At 35.0% G+C, this 16048-nt stretch overlaps 1 protein-coding gene across 3 annotated transcripts in view; it reads right to left on the reverse strand.

Annotated features, from left to right (window-relative positions):
• Positions 1-16048, reverse strand: part of SCAPER (S-phase cyclin A associated protein in the ER) — a 535605-nt gene that overhangs the window by 287700 nt on the left and 231857 nt on the right. The window lies entirely within an intron of this gene.

Consider the following 16048-nt stretch of genomic DNA (forward strand, 5'->3'; position numbering starts at 1 on the left):
TTTGACTTTTTTCACTTAGTTTAACACCCTTAAGGTCCATCCATGTTGTCACAAAAGCCAGAATTTCCTTCTTTTGGCTTTACTTCAGTCAAGGACATTGGTATATAGCTAGAATCTCTAGGGTCATCAGCAATTTCTTCCTGTCTCCTTCGCTCACATCAAGACATCTACATAATCTTTTTCAGATTTCTTTCTTCTATCCATCTCCTCCACCACATGTCTGTGCCAAACATTCTGGCATTTAATTTTGATCCTTAACGAACCACTGTCTAATTATGTGTGAGGAAGTTAAAACAATTTTTTTTTATTATAACTGTAGTCTTTAGAACCCTAGGCTTTGAGCCTACGTTTTCTTCCATTTGTAAGATGAGGCAATAGAACTAGCTAAATTCTTAAGGTCTTTTCTAGCTCTAAGATTCCATACTTCTAAATTCCTATAAACACTAGGTATCAAATTGTTAGGTACATTAGGAGTTAAAAACTTGTTAAAATGTAGATTTCTCACTAAAACCAAGTGAATCCGAATCAATAAGCTGAAGTCTAGGTGTGAATCTACCTTTTAAAAAGGATCTCAATTGACTCCAATGCAAGAAGTATAAGGATCACAGTTTGAAAATCATTGTCCTGTTTCATGATTCAATTCATATGCAAAGCAACACAACCCTTGTTATCAATTGAGTTTTTTCTTATTTAATTGGCTGATAGTTTTTAGAGTATAATCTGATTTCCAGAGGGTCTCAGAGAGTCTTTCAGGTCAAATTTTTTCACTCTCATTCTCTTAAAAGCATACAGTGGATTTCCATATTCCACATTATAAATACATGCCCATGTTACATGTTCTAAAAACATCATGCCATACATTACTTGATAGTCTCCTTATTATTGGCTATCTAAACTACTACTCAAGTTTCTGCTCTTAGGATTACCAACACAATGAACACTCACAGACTATTTTAATTTTGCTTATAATGGGTACTTCTAGTCTAAGACAATATCTGGGGCATAATAAAGAGCTTAATAAATATGAGCCACTTTTTGTTTATATGTATTTCTTTTTATCATCATCATCAATTTTATAAGTAGTCTTCCCTGACTACCCAGGCATAACTAAGTTTATTCTCCCTGGAGTTCACCTAAATACTTATTTGTACCTTTCTTCTGCTACTGTGGACACACTGTCTCATATAAGGGTTATTTATATGTAATTTATCTCTATTAATACCTTGTAAATGTCACAAGGGTAGAAGTTATGTTCTATTCACTTTTGTTTGCTGATCATTCAAATATTTGAATAATGGGTTGAATGGATTCCTTAAGACCACAGAGGACATAACCAACACATATAAAGGATGCAAAAGGTTTCACCTTAAAGTTCTACATCAGAATCCTATAATAGGTGTTAGCCCTTATATCTTTCCCCTGCCTCTCTTCTGCTCAACTACAGTCTCCATGACCATGGTTGGGCTCACTGGTCAATTGTAAGCCAAGGATTAACCCTATCATATCTCAAACATAAATTCAAGGGAGACTCTATGTTTGTCTGTGCATGTATCTATACCTGAATTTACCTCTAAATACACATATTGGACAGATAGCTATTCACTTTCTCTTCTCATATATTCATTTATATGTTTACATACCTATATTTATTCATATGTATATAGGTATACATAGACACACACCTTCATTCTCTCATTGCTCTCCTTCCATCATTTCAGAACATCTTCTTGAAAGTCCTTTATTCTCAGAGATAAGGATTCTGTTATCCTAGTGATTACCACCGGATAACTGAAAGGTGATATGCAAGCTGCCAATACTGCAGACACAGGTCTGGCTATATACAGTGAAAACCTATGACTCTAATAGTTGCTCTAATTAGCAGCTCTCGCCCCTGCTCATTCCTACCTCCATTCAAACTCCAGATCAATGACAATCTGTCCCACAAATCTAATTTCTTGCTTAATGTCATCATACTTCTGTTCCAAAATGCAGTCTAGTGATTAGAAATGTACTGCCTATCTTGCTTTTCTTGGTCTTCTGCACCACATGATGGATCCTTTCCACCTAATTTCCAGCAGCAAACAAAGTTCTGACTCCTCTTATGGACTTCTCTTTCAGAATAAATTTTTTGCCTGAATGTCAAAACTTTCAAGCAACCACATACACTCTCACAGTTCATCCAGTATAGGTCATATAGAACCTTACTAATTAGTTTTAGAACACATACCCACAATTTAAACCACCTGCTAATTCTGGCTTTGCCATTAGACAATGTCCCTCATCTAGCTGGTGTCAAAGGAAGACCAAATATCTCTGGTTTTACATCATCTAAAATCAGGTCCCTACAGCCTTACCCTCACTAACTATAACCATTAAACCTGGAATGGACTATCATGCCTCAAGGCTGAATTCTGATTTATGAAAGTAAATTCATAGTTCTTTTCTCTACTTTTATAAAGCCAAAGAAATCCCAGTGATATGAACACTAATTTCATAATCCAATCTCATCTAATTCTTTTTAACTAATGTTTGTTGAAAACCTAATAGGTGCCAGCAATAGAGACAAAAATCCTCATGTATATATTCCAGTGGGAGAAAAGCAATGTGTAAATAAATAATATACATACTATATTAAATAATATAGTATAATATATATAATACATAGTATATATGTATACTAATACACATAGTATAATAAATAATAAATACATAGTACTTTAGAAGATGCTAAGTGCTAAAGCAAAAGTAACTGGGGAAATGTTGATAATGCCACTTGACAATTTTGTTTTCAGTCATTATAGATTAGCTAGTATCATACTAGCCCTTCTGTTATGAACAACAATGAAAATTCCTAAAGTATATACGGAATTACTGTTTTTCATGTATCAACTAGTAGCCTAGGACAGTAATCCCTGAGTAAAAGGAAACACCTGCTGTACACCTGTTACTTCACCATGTAAAGAAGAGGAATATGTATAAGACATAGACTCTGCCATAAAGGAGTTTACAATTCAGTTGAGGTAGTGAGTGTCACATATATCAAATGTTAACTGGGTGGCTCAGTTGGTTAAGCGACCGACTTGGCTCAGGTCATGATCTCATGGTTCATGAGTTTCAGCCCCCCATCAGACTTGCTGACAGCTCAGAGCGGAGTCTGCTTCAGATTCTGTGTCTCCCTCTCTTTCTGCCCATCTCCCTGCTCACACTCTCTCTCTCAAGATTAAATAAACATTAAAATTTTTTTTAATTAAAAAAAGATAACAGTAAAACATAAAACGACCACAGCAATAGTTTCAGTAAATATAAACTGATTAAAAACTGCAAATAGACAGTGTCAGAAAAGACAGAAAAGGAAGACTCACATATGACAATTATAAGAAATACACAAAAATATATAAGGAGATAAAGTTGTAAGTTTAAAACTAAAAGAATGGGAAAAGATTTATCATGAGAATACTAAAGTTAGATAAAGTAGATAGATACTAGTAGATAAAGTTAGATAAAGTAGACTTAATCATAAGAAATATTAAGAAGCTATTAATACTAAGAATCATAATATTAAGAAATATAATGGTAACGGGATCAATTTTTCAAGGAGATAAAATAATACTAAATTTGTATGTATCTAGCAACAAAGCTTCAAAATTTGAAGCAAACTGGAAAATACTGAAGTGTGAAATGGAAATGTGAAATAATATTATAATAAATGAATATGAATAATAATAAATGTTAATATTCTTTATTAACGGATACAATAGGAATCTAGAGAGACAGACAAAATAAATACAAAGAAAACCCAGGAAGAAAGAATTTAAAATATAAATAAATGAAATACAACAAAATGAAAATCAAATGACAGTGAAAGTTCATAAATTAAGTTCATTAATTAAAATTGATAAATTCCTGGCCAGAGTGATCAAAGAATACAATCGCAATTTTCAGGAATAAAAAAAGCCATGTCACTATAGAATCTTAGAGGTTTAAAAAGATAGAAAAAAATGTTTTAAGACTATATTTTTTATAGAAATTTCAGGTTCACTGAAAAATTGAGAGAAAGGTATAGAGATTCCCCATATACCTGTTGCCCCACACATGCTTAAGCCTCTCCCAAGGTCAACAACACCCAACACAGTGGTACATTTGTTACAACTATTGAACCTACACTGACACATTATTATCACCCCAAATCCATAGTTTACATTAGGATTCACTCTAAGTCTTCTATATTCTGTGGGTTTGGACAAATGTAAAATGACATGTATAAAGTGTAAAATCAGTGTCCAGATTCAATTTTAGCTGTGGATGTCCAGTCATCCAACACCATTTGTTGAAAAGGCTATCCTTCCCATATTGTATTGTCTTTGTTCCTCTGTCACAGATCAGTTGACTCTGTTTATATGGGTCTATTTCTGGGCTTTTTATTGCATTGATCTATCTATCAATTCTTTTGCTAATACCATACTGTCTTAATTACTATAGTTTTATAATAAGTTCTGAAGTCAGGTATTGTCAATCCTCCAACTTTGTTCTTCTCTTTCAATAGTATAGTGTCTAATCTGGGTCTTTTGCCTCTCCATATAAACTCTGAAATTAGTTTGCCAATATCCATAAAATAACTTGATGGGATTTTGACTGGGATTGCATTGAATCAATGCAATCAACCTGGGAAGAACTGACATTTTGACAATATTCTCTGCATTCATAAACATGGAATAATATCTCTCCATTTCTTTTTTTTTTTTTTTTGAGTATAGGAGACATACAATATTACATTAGTGTCAGGTATATAACTACCATTCATTTCTTTTAACAGAGTTTTGTAGTATTCCTACATAGAGCTTGTACATATTTTGTTAGGTTTATACCTAAGTATTTAATTTGGGGGGTTACTAATGTATGTGGCATTGTGGTTTTTTTCTTCCATCTCAAATTCTACATTCAATGCCAGTAAAGAGAAAAATGACCACTGTATATTAACTTTGCATCTTGAAACCTTACTATAATTATTAGTTCCAGGAGGGCTTTTTTTTTGTCAATTCTTCCAAATTTTTTATGTACATAATCATGTCATTTGCAAACAAGGACAGTTTTATTTCCTTCTTCCCCATGATGCCCAGTATACCTTTTATTTCTTTCTCTTGTTTTACTGCAGTATCTAGGACTTCCATTATGATGTGGAAAATGAATGGTGAGAGGACATCCCTGCCTTGTTCCTGATCTTAGTGGGAAAGCTTCAGGTTTTTACCATTAAGTATTTTATTAATTGCACATATATTGTAGATATTCTAAAAACCTGAGGAAGTTCTTTTCTATTCCTAGTTTACTGAGAGTTTTTGTTGTGAATATGTGCCGGGTTTTGTTAAATGCTTCGTATGCATCTACTGATATGATCATGTGATTTTTCTTCTTTAGTCTATGGAGGTGATGGATTATATTAAGTGATTTCCAAATTTTGAACCGGCCTTGCATATCTGGGGTATGTCCCACTTGGTCATAATTCTTTTTATACACTGTTGGCTTTAATTAGCTAATATTATTTTCAAGATTTTTGCATGTATGTCCACAAAAGAGATCTATTTTCTTGTCTTCTAATATCTTTGCCTGGTTTTAGTATTAAATAATGGTGGCATCATAGAATGCGTTGGTTAAGTATCTCTTCTGCTTCTATACTCTGAAAGACACTGTACACAACTGGTATAATTTCCTCAAATGTCTGGTAGACTTTACCAGTGAACCCATCTGGGCCTGGTACTTCATTTTGGGAGTTAATTATTGATTCAACTTCTTTAATAGATATAAACCTATTAAATTGTCTATTCTTTGTGTGAATTGCAGCAAATTGTGTCTTTTATTTTATTTTATTTTAACGATTATTTATTTTTGAGACAGAGAGAGACAGAGCATGAACGGGGGAGGGTCAGAGAGAGGGAGACACAGAATCTGAAACAGGCTCCAGACTCTGAGCTGTCAGCACAGAGCCCGACGCGGGGCTCGAACTCACAGACCACGAGATCATGACCTGAGCTGAAGTCGGCCGCTTAACCGACTGAGCCACCCAGGCGCCCCGTAAATTGTGTCTTTTAATAAACTGTTGATTTCAACTAGGTTATCAAATTTGTGGGGAAAAAAGATATTCATAGTATTTCTTTATTATCCTTTTAATGTCCACGGGATCTTTTCAGCGTTTATTTATTTTTGGGACAGAGAGAGACAGAGCATGAACGGGCGAGGGGCAGAGAGAGAGGGAGACACAGAATCGGAAACAGGCTCCGGGCTCCGAGCCATCAGCCCAGAGCCCGACGCGGGGCTCGAACTCCCGGACCGCGAGATCGTGACCTGGCTGAAGTCGGACGCTTAACCGACTGCGCCACCCAGGCGCCCCTGTCCACGGGATCTTACTGACATCCCCTCTTCCATTTATATTAATTTGTGTCTCCTTTTTTTCTTAGCCTAACTAGAAGTTTACCAATGCTATCTATCTTTCAAAGAACTAGTATTATTGGTGTTGGTCTTGATTTTCTCTATTGATTTCTTTTCAATTTCACTGACTTCTGCAATAATTTTTATTTCTTTTGTTTTGCTTACTTCAGATTTAATTTGTTCTTCTTTTACTAGTTTCCTAAGGTGGAATCTTAGATGATTTTAGATCTTTCTTCTTTTCTAATATCCAAATTTAATTCTAAGTACTGCTTTTACTGAATCACACAAATTTTGGTAACTTGTATTTTCATTTTCATTTAGGTCAAAATAATTTTTAAATTTCTCTTGAGATTTCCTCTTTAACCAGTGTATCATTTAAAAGTGTTTTCTTTAATCACCAAGCATTTGGGGAAATTTCAGCATTCTAATCATGATTTCTATTATAATTCCACTGTGGTTTAATAATAGTCACTGTATGATTTCTATTCTTTTAAATTTGTTAAGGTGTCTTTTCTGGCCCCAAATGTGGTCTACCTTAATGAATGCTCCATATGAGCTTTCATGCATGCTTTCTGAAGGGAAGCTGGATGTAATTCTTATCTTTGTTCCACCATAAGTATGGCATTTTCTTCCCTCTGCTTTCTTTCAAGATTCTTTTTGTTATTCTGAGCTTGAATATATGCCAATGTGTCATTTGGATTTTGGCGGGGGGGGGGGGGGAATCATTTATGATGATTGAGGTTATCTGAGTCTCCTGGATCTGTGGTTTGGTATCTGAAATTAATTTGGAGAAATTCTCAGTCATCACTGTTTCAAATACTGCTTCTGTTCCTTTTGCCTTACCTTCCCCTTCTTGTATTCTCATTTACACATTATGTGCTTTGTAGTTGTCTCATAGTTCTTAGATATTATGTTTTGAGGGTTTTGGGGTTTTTTTTTTTCAGTCTTTTCTGTTGCTTTTGGTTTTGGAAGTTTTTTCTTTTTTACTAAAGTATTTTTTAATTAACTGTCTCACACACCTAACACTATTTTTAATTCTAAATTTTTAAAGTTTATTTATTTTGAGAGAGAGACAGAGACAGAGAGAGAGAGAGAGAGAGACAGCACAAGCAGGGGAGGAGCAGAGAGAGAATCCCAAGCAGGCCATGCGCTGTCAGTATAGAGCCCGATGCAGGGCTTGATCTCACAAATTGTGAGATTATGACCTGAGCTGAAATCAACCAACTGAGCCACCAAGCCACCCTGAATTTTTATTTTTTATTTACGTACAGTTGACATGCAATATTATATTAGTTTCAGGTATACAACATAGTGATTTCACAATTCTATACGTTGTGAAATGCTCACCATAAGTGTAGTTATCATCTGTCATCACAAAAAGTTATTACAGTATTATTGACTATATTCCCTATGCTGTACTTTACATCCTCATGACTTATTTATTTTATTTTATAACTAGTAGTTTGTACCCGTTTGTCCCCTTCACCTATTTCACTCATCCCTCCCGCATGTCCCCTCTGGCAACCATCAATTTGTTCTCTGTATTTGTGAGTCTATTTCAGGGGTTTGGTGGGGGAGTTTCTTTTTCAATATCTTGAAGCTCAGAGATGCTTTCTTCAGTCATGTCCAATATAGTAATAAGCCCATCAAAGGTATTTTTCATTTCTACTGCAGTGTTTTTAACCTCTAGTATTTCTTTTTTAGTCTTTCTTAGAATTTCTCTCTGCTTAAATTGTCCTCTCTTCTTGCATGCTGTCAACTTTATCCATTAGAACACTTAGCATATTTATCAAATTGTTTTAAATTTCCAGTGTAACAATTCCAATATCCCTAGCATATCTGAGTCTAACTCCAATGTTTGCTCTGTCTCTTCAAACCATATTTTACTTTTTAGTAAGTCCTGTAGTTTTACTTGACAGCTAGACATGATATAGACAGAGTATATGGAACTGTTATAAATAGGCTTTTAGTAATACGGTAATAAGGTATGAGAGAAGGAGAACATTCTCTACTCCCGTGATTATGTCTGTCTTTTATTGTACCAGGGCCTGTTAACTTTAAACTTCACAAGTGCTTCTCAGGCTCTTTTCTTCCCTGAGGTAGGAGAGAATGGCTAAAATGGGCTGGAGTTGAGTATTTCCCTTCTCTCTCCCTTCCTTCAGGTGAAAGATTAAAGGGAAGGTATTTTCCTTCCCTCAAGTCAATTAATCTCTGCTAAACCACCAGCATGTTAGGCTCTGATTAAATACTTTTGCCTCAGGGCAGGCATCTTTACATTTCAAAATGGTTCCTTATCCCCTCCCCATGCTGGAAGTAGAAGTGTGGCAAGATTTTTCTCTGGCATTCAATATAAGAACACGGTCAAGCTCTTGGAGGTAAAACTTAACAAAGTGTGGGGATATCCTGTAGTTTTGACTCTAAGCCTTGTCCACACTGAACCTCCAGAGATGCAGGTTTTCTTATCCCAGTACTGGTTTCCACAGAGGTTTCTGCCTATAGGTATCTGGTCTAGTAACCTGTAAGTCTCTACTTGCCTGTCTGTTTCTCCACTTTTAGGGGCTGCAGTTTGCCCTTTTATTTCACTTGTCTTACAGATCCTAAGAAGAGTTGCTAATTTTTCAGTTTGTTCAGATTTTGACTTTTTGTTAGGATGGAGTGAGTGTTGACTTCCAACCTTCCTATGTACAGTACCAAAAACCGTAAGTATAATGGACAACTGTATGCAACTTTACATTAATAAGTTCAACAACTTAGATCAAATGGACAAACTACTTGAAAGACACAGATTACCAAAACTGATGGAAGAAATATGACTTCACTTATGAATATTATCATTTGAATAAGAAAAACCCAATCATCTAGAAATCCCTTCAAAAATAGAAAAGGGACTAGTTCTCAAACTCATTTAATGAGGCCAACATTCTCTTGATACCAAAACCAGACAAAGACATTGTAAGGTAACTACAGATCAGTATTCATCATAAGCATAAATGTGACAATCCTTTATAAAGAGTTAGTAAATTAAATCTAACGATATATAGAAAAGATAATAAATAGTAAGGAAAAGGTGTTTATTCCAGGAATATAAGCTTGATTTAATATTCAAAAATTATTATAGATCCTCAATAGAATATTAGCAAACAAAATTCAACAACACATTAGAAGAGTTATACCCCATGATTGAGATTTATTCCCAAGTTGCACATATGGTTCAATTTTCCCAAATGAATCAACATAATACACTTCGTTAACAAAATGAAAATTAAAAATAGCATCATTTTGATAGATCCAGAAAAAGCATCTGATAAAACTCAACATCCATTTTTGATAAAAACGTTCAACAAAATGGGTATAGGGAGCACATACCTAAATATAATAAAAGCTATATATGACAAAGTCAAAAGTTGCAAGCTTTTCTTCTAAGATCAAGAACATGACAAGTGTCTCAGACTTTGAGTCTGGAATTCTCTCTTGTCCAGCCAGAGAGTGGACACAGAATTGAATACGAGAGAGGCTGATATCCGGGAGGAGACAAGAGCCCCAAACAGGGGTTTTGTCTCTATTTTATTGAGCTCTCAAGGTTTTACAAATGCAGTGAATGCTCAGAAGAAAACAATAAGATAGTGACCATTAATTTGTGTAAGAAGCAAAGGGTTTGGGGGGCGAGTGGCATTAGAAGTTGAGATTAAAGCACAATGCTATATTGGTGCCAGATGCCAGATGAACAGTTTCTCTGTGACAATACAGCCAACTAGCTGTTATCTCCGAAGTTTAAGATTGCTGGAGCATGCTGCCTCAAGGCTAACAAAGCACCCTTTTCATTAGCTAACCTTGGGCACTTTCATCCCATAGCAGCTTTCCACCTCTAATTGTTCTCAAATGCTTTCATCCTGTGGAGACAGCTTTTTGCCCTAAGCCTTGTTTTAGTTAGTGACTAACTTTGGGCGCTTTCACCCAGGTGGCGGCTTTCCACCTCTATGCTTTGTTACTTAATGACTGGCCTTGGGCACTTTTGCCCTGTAGTGGCTTTCTGCCCTAAGCCTTGTTAACCCACTGGTGCAAGCATACAGAATTCTTAAACTTATTTCCCACAGACAAGGATGTCTACTCTCACGAATTTTATTAAGCATAGTATTGTAAGTACTAGCCAGAGAAGCTAGGCAAGAAAAAGAAATAAAAGGTATTTACATTGATAAGGAGGAAATAAAATTGTCACTATTTTCAGATGACATGATACTATATAGCGCTAAAGACTCCACCAAAATACTGTAAGAATAAGTGAATTCAGTAAAGTTGCAGAGTATAAAATCAATATATAGAAATCTGATGTATTTCTATGTGCTAATAACTATCAGAAAGGAAAACCTAAAAAATAATCCCATTTATAATTACATCAAAAAAAAATCCAGTACTAAATTTAACCAAGAAGGTGAAAGACCTGTACACTAAAAACTTCAAGACACTGATGAAAGAAATTGAAGAAAACATTGAATACATGGATAGATATTCTGTGCTCAAGGATTGGAAGAATATTGCTAAAATGTCCATAATATGCAAAGCAATCTACTGATTCAGTGCAATCCATATCAAATTTCCAATGACATTTTTCATGGAACTAGAACAAACAGTTCTCAAATTTGTATGAAACCATAAAAGAACCAAACAGCCAAAGAAATCCTGAGAAAGAACAAAGCTAGAGGTATCATACTCTGATTTCAAACTACATTACAAAGTAACAGTAATCAAAAAAGTATGGTATTGACATAAAAACAGACATATATATCAATAGAACAAGAGAACCCAGAAAAGAAAAATGCACATACATGGTCAATAATACACAATAAAGGAGCTAAGAATAAATAACAGAGAAAGGACAGGGTCTTCAGTAAATAGTATTAAGAAGACTGGACAGTCACATGCAAAAGAATGAAACTGGAACACTATCTTACACCATATATAAAAATTAACCCAAAATGGATTATAGACAAGACACCATAAAAGTCCTGGAAGGAAACACAGGTGGTAAGCTCCTTTACATCGGTCTTGGTGAAGATTTTTTTGGATTTGGCAACAAAAAATCAACAAGTGTGAACACATCAAACTAGCAAACTTCTGCACAGCAAAAGAAACCATTAACAAAATGAAAAGGCAACTACTAGGAGGGAGAAAATATTTGCAAATCATACATCTGATAAAAGGGTAATCTCCAAAATATAAATAACTCATACAACTCAAAAACAAACAAAAAATCTGATTAAAAAATGGGCAGAAGATCTGAACACTTTTCAATGATGACATATAGATGGGGAACATACACATGAAAAGATGTATAATGTCACTAATCATCAGAGAAATGCAAATCAAAACCACAATGAGATATCACCTCACACCTGTCAGAATGGCTATCAAAAAGACAAGAAGTAACAACTGTTGGTGAGGATGTGGAACAAAGGGAACCCTTGTGCTGGAAATGTAATCTGGCGTAGCCACTATGGAAAGCAGTATGGAGGTTCCACAAAAAAAACAAAACAAAACCTAAAAATTAAAGTACTACACGATCCAGTAATTACACTTCTGGTATTTACTCAAAGAAAATGAAAACACCAACTTGAAAAGATATGTGCACCCCATGTTCACTGCAGCATTATTTACAATAGCCAAGATATAGAAACAACCTAAGTGTCTATCAACAGGTGAATGGATAAAGAAAATGTGGGGTGTGTATAAGTGTATACACACAATAGAATATTACTGAGCCGTAAAAATGAATAAAATTTTGCCATTTGCAACAACACAGATGGACTCTGAGGGCATCATGCTAAGTGAAATAAGTCAAACAAAGACAAATACCATATGATCTCATTTTGGTAACAACAACAAAAAGACCAAAAAAAAAAAAAACAAAACCAAAAACCCAAAATCAACCAAGCTCTTCACAAAGAATAGACTGGTGATTGTCACAGGTGGGGGATGAAGGTGGGCACAAACTTCTGGGGCATGAGGGTGGCTCAGTCAGTTACGCAATTTTGGCTCAGGTCATGATCTCACAGTTCATGGGTTTGAGCCCCACGTCAGGCTCTGTGTTGACAGCTCAGAGCTGGAGCCTGCTTTGGATTCCGTGTCTCCCTCTCTCTCTGTCCCTCCCCTGCTTGTGCTATCTCTCCCTCTCTCTCTCTCTCTCTCAAAAATAAATAAACATAAAAAAAATTTTTTTAAAAAGTACAAACTTCTTGTTATAAAATAAATGTGATGGGGATGTAGTGTACTATGTATTTGAAAGTTACTACGAGAGCAAATCTTAAAGAAAAAAAATCAGTAACTATGTATGGTGACAGATGTTAATGATTTATTGTAGTGATCATTTCACAATATATAAAAATATCGAATCATTATGTTGTATGTCAATTATTCCCCAATAATCAATATAGAGTTGTGTAGATTTTGTGGGTGAACTGTATAGTATGTGAATATATCTCAATAAAGCTGTTATAAAAATCAATATAACGTACTTCATTGATAAAATTAAAAGGCCCATTTCAATAGATGCAGAAAAAGGCATCTGAAAACATGGAATATCAATTTATGAAAAAAACTCTCAGGAATCTAAGAATTAAAAAAAAAGCTTCCTTAACCTGATAAAGGGCATTTACAAAAAACTATAGCTAACAGAATACCTTAATGGTGAAAAACTAAAGGCTCTCTCCCTAAGATCAGGACCAAAGCTTCTATTCAAATTTTGCTGAAGATAACAGACAATGAAATGAAATAAATAGTATATAATTAAAAAAACCTGTTTTTATTCTCAGATATGTTTATGTACATAAAGGAATCTTATAAATGTACAAAACTATTAGAGCTCATAAGTTTTTGTTTTTTTTTTTTAATTTTTTTTTTTCAATGTTTTATTTATTTTTGGGACAGAGAGAGACAGAGCATGAACGGGGGAGGGGCAGAGAGAGAGGGAGACACAGAATCGGAAACAGGCTCCAGGCTCTGAGCCATCAGCCCAGAGCCTGACGCGGGGCTCGAACTCCCGGACCGCGAGATCGTGACCTGGCTGAAGTCGGATGCTTAACCGACTGCGCCACCCAGGCGCCCCAGTTTTTTTTTTTTTTTTTTTTAAACCAAAGTGCTAACAGAGTATAATGGGAAAAGAAACCTTTTCAGCAATAGTGTTGGAACAACTGGTTACCTGTACGGAAACATAAATTTGGGCCTAGGCATTAGTTTATTTGAGATGAGTCATAGCCTAAATGCAAAAGTAAAACTTAGCAAAACTTCTAAAAAATATATAAAAGGCTTTTTTAAACCTTTGTTTAGGCAGAGATCTCTTAGAAACCAAAAACCCAAAACAGACACCATCACAAGTAAAAACCTTTCCTTATCAAAGGCTATCTTCAAGAAAATGTATAGACAATTTCCAGACTACAAGAAAACATTTGCAATGCATATGTGACAAAGAACATAGTCAAAACATATAAAAAACTCAAAAGTAAGGTAACAACTTTTAAAATAGGCAAAAACCTTAAATGCACATTTCATAAAGAAAGATACCGAATGGTTCAAAAGCACATAAAGAGATGCTTGATATAATTTGTCACTAAGGAAATGTAAATTAGAATCGCAATGAGATGACACTACACTCTCACTGAAAATAGGCCAAAATTTTAAGAACTAACAACATTAAGTATGTACTAGCAAGATTGTGGAGCAACTGGAACTCCCACAGATTGCTGACAGGAGTGTATAAGAGTACAACCACTATGGAAAATGGTGTGGTATTCCACTTCTAGGTATTTACCCAGCAGAAATGAAAATGCATATATACCCAAAGACCTGGCAGGAGCTTAACTTACAAATGCTAACTGGAAACCCAAAGTCTATCAACAGATGAATAAATAAAAATTATAGGATATGCACACAATGAATATGTGCAACAATAAAAAGAAACAAACTATCTCACATGCAACAACACTGATATATCTGAAAAACAATACACTTAGTAAAAGAAGTTAGCCACAAAGGAGTTTGATTTCATTTGTATGCCTTTCCAGAACAGGAAAAAGAAATCCATAATGACAGAAAGCAGATCAGGGTTGGTGAGAAACTGACTGGAAAGAGGTACAAAGACAATTTTGATGGGTGTGGATTACATGAGTACCTAGATTTGTCAAAGTCAACAAACTCTACATTGGAGATTTCTACACTTCACCTAAATACATCATACTACAATGAAGAAAAAAGTCTATAGATATAGGTAGGTATGCATAAAGAGGAGAATTATAGGTATTTTTCCTATAATTTTAAGATTTTATTTAATAAATTACCATTACTTATATTTTAAAAAAAAAAAAACAAACAAAATGAAAAAACAAGTTAAGCTCTCAAGGAGAGCCTCATCGAAAAGGTGACATTTGAACAAAGACCGAAGGAGATAAGGGAGCTAAGTGTATGGATATATGTGGGGAGAGGAAACCTGAGGTGTAAAGAGCCCTCAGGTTTTGAGAAGTGACATGACTGACTTACATTTTAATAGGCTCACTCTGGCTAGAGTATTTAGAATAGACAAGGAGGCAAAGGCAGAAATAAGGATACTAATCACAGAGCTAGTACAGTAACTCAGGTGAGAGATGATAAAGGATTAGTTCAGGGTAAGCAGTGAAGTTAGAGGTAGTCAAATTTTGAACATTTGTAGTTGGACTGGATGTGAGATGTGGGAGAAAGAAAGGACAAGGAAGGGTTTTGGCATAAAAGCTGGAATAAAGTATCTATTTACTGTGACAGAGAAGACTATGGGGTCAAAGAGGGGTTCTGGAAACAGCAAGAGCTTGTGTTTGAGTAAAACTGCAGATATAAAATTGGTAGTCATCACCAAGTAGAGGACATTTAGAACCACAGATAGTGGGAGCTTACCAAGGGAATATGTACATAGAGAAAAAAGAGCGTACAAAAATGGGCTGTATAGCATTTCAGTGTCAGGAGGTAAGTTCTTAGCATAAACTAGAAATGAAGGTCAGTAATACCCTCAAGTGCACTGTGAAACTATTTTTAGAAACTTAGTGGGATCTCAAAAAATACAATAAAAAAAGCCTTTTCTATTCTTTGCTTGAATGAATACTCTGAAGTTTTCATTGATTCTGTAAGATGAAATGGACACCTTTGATTACAATCTGAAATTGGAAACTACTAAGTGATAACCATCATTCACTGTTATTCTAGAACTATACTGCTATAATCCCATGGGATCAAGCTTCTCCAACTTTCAAGACATTTGCTGATAAAGGTAAAACAACACATTTAGATTACCTACTTCCAAATAGCAAAAATCATCTACTACTGAGGAACTACATTTGTGTCCTGAATAAGACTCATCAGTCATCAGATGATGCTACAAGCATGTAAGGCAATGATGTACTACATAGCTGTCTGATCCTCAGATGGTACTTTGGAGGCTGATGATAAACTACGGGTCTGACAACTCACTTTCCATTTCAAGATATTTCTTGAACTTTTCTTGTTGTGACAGCAACCAAATTGATTAAACCTAGTCATGGGATTTGACACTATAGCCAGCAGACTTCTATTTGTTGATTGCTATTGATTTTCTTTGATACCTCATTTAAAAATC

This window comes from Prionailurus bengalensis, chromosome B3, assembly GCF_016509475.1.
Source record: "Prionailurus bengalensis isolate Pbe53 chromosome B3, Fcat_Pben_1.1_paternal_pri, whole genome shotgun sequence".
Taxonomy (NCBI): Eukaryota; Metazoa; Chordata; class Mammalia; order Carnivora; family Felidae; genus Prionailurus; species Prionailurus bengalensis.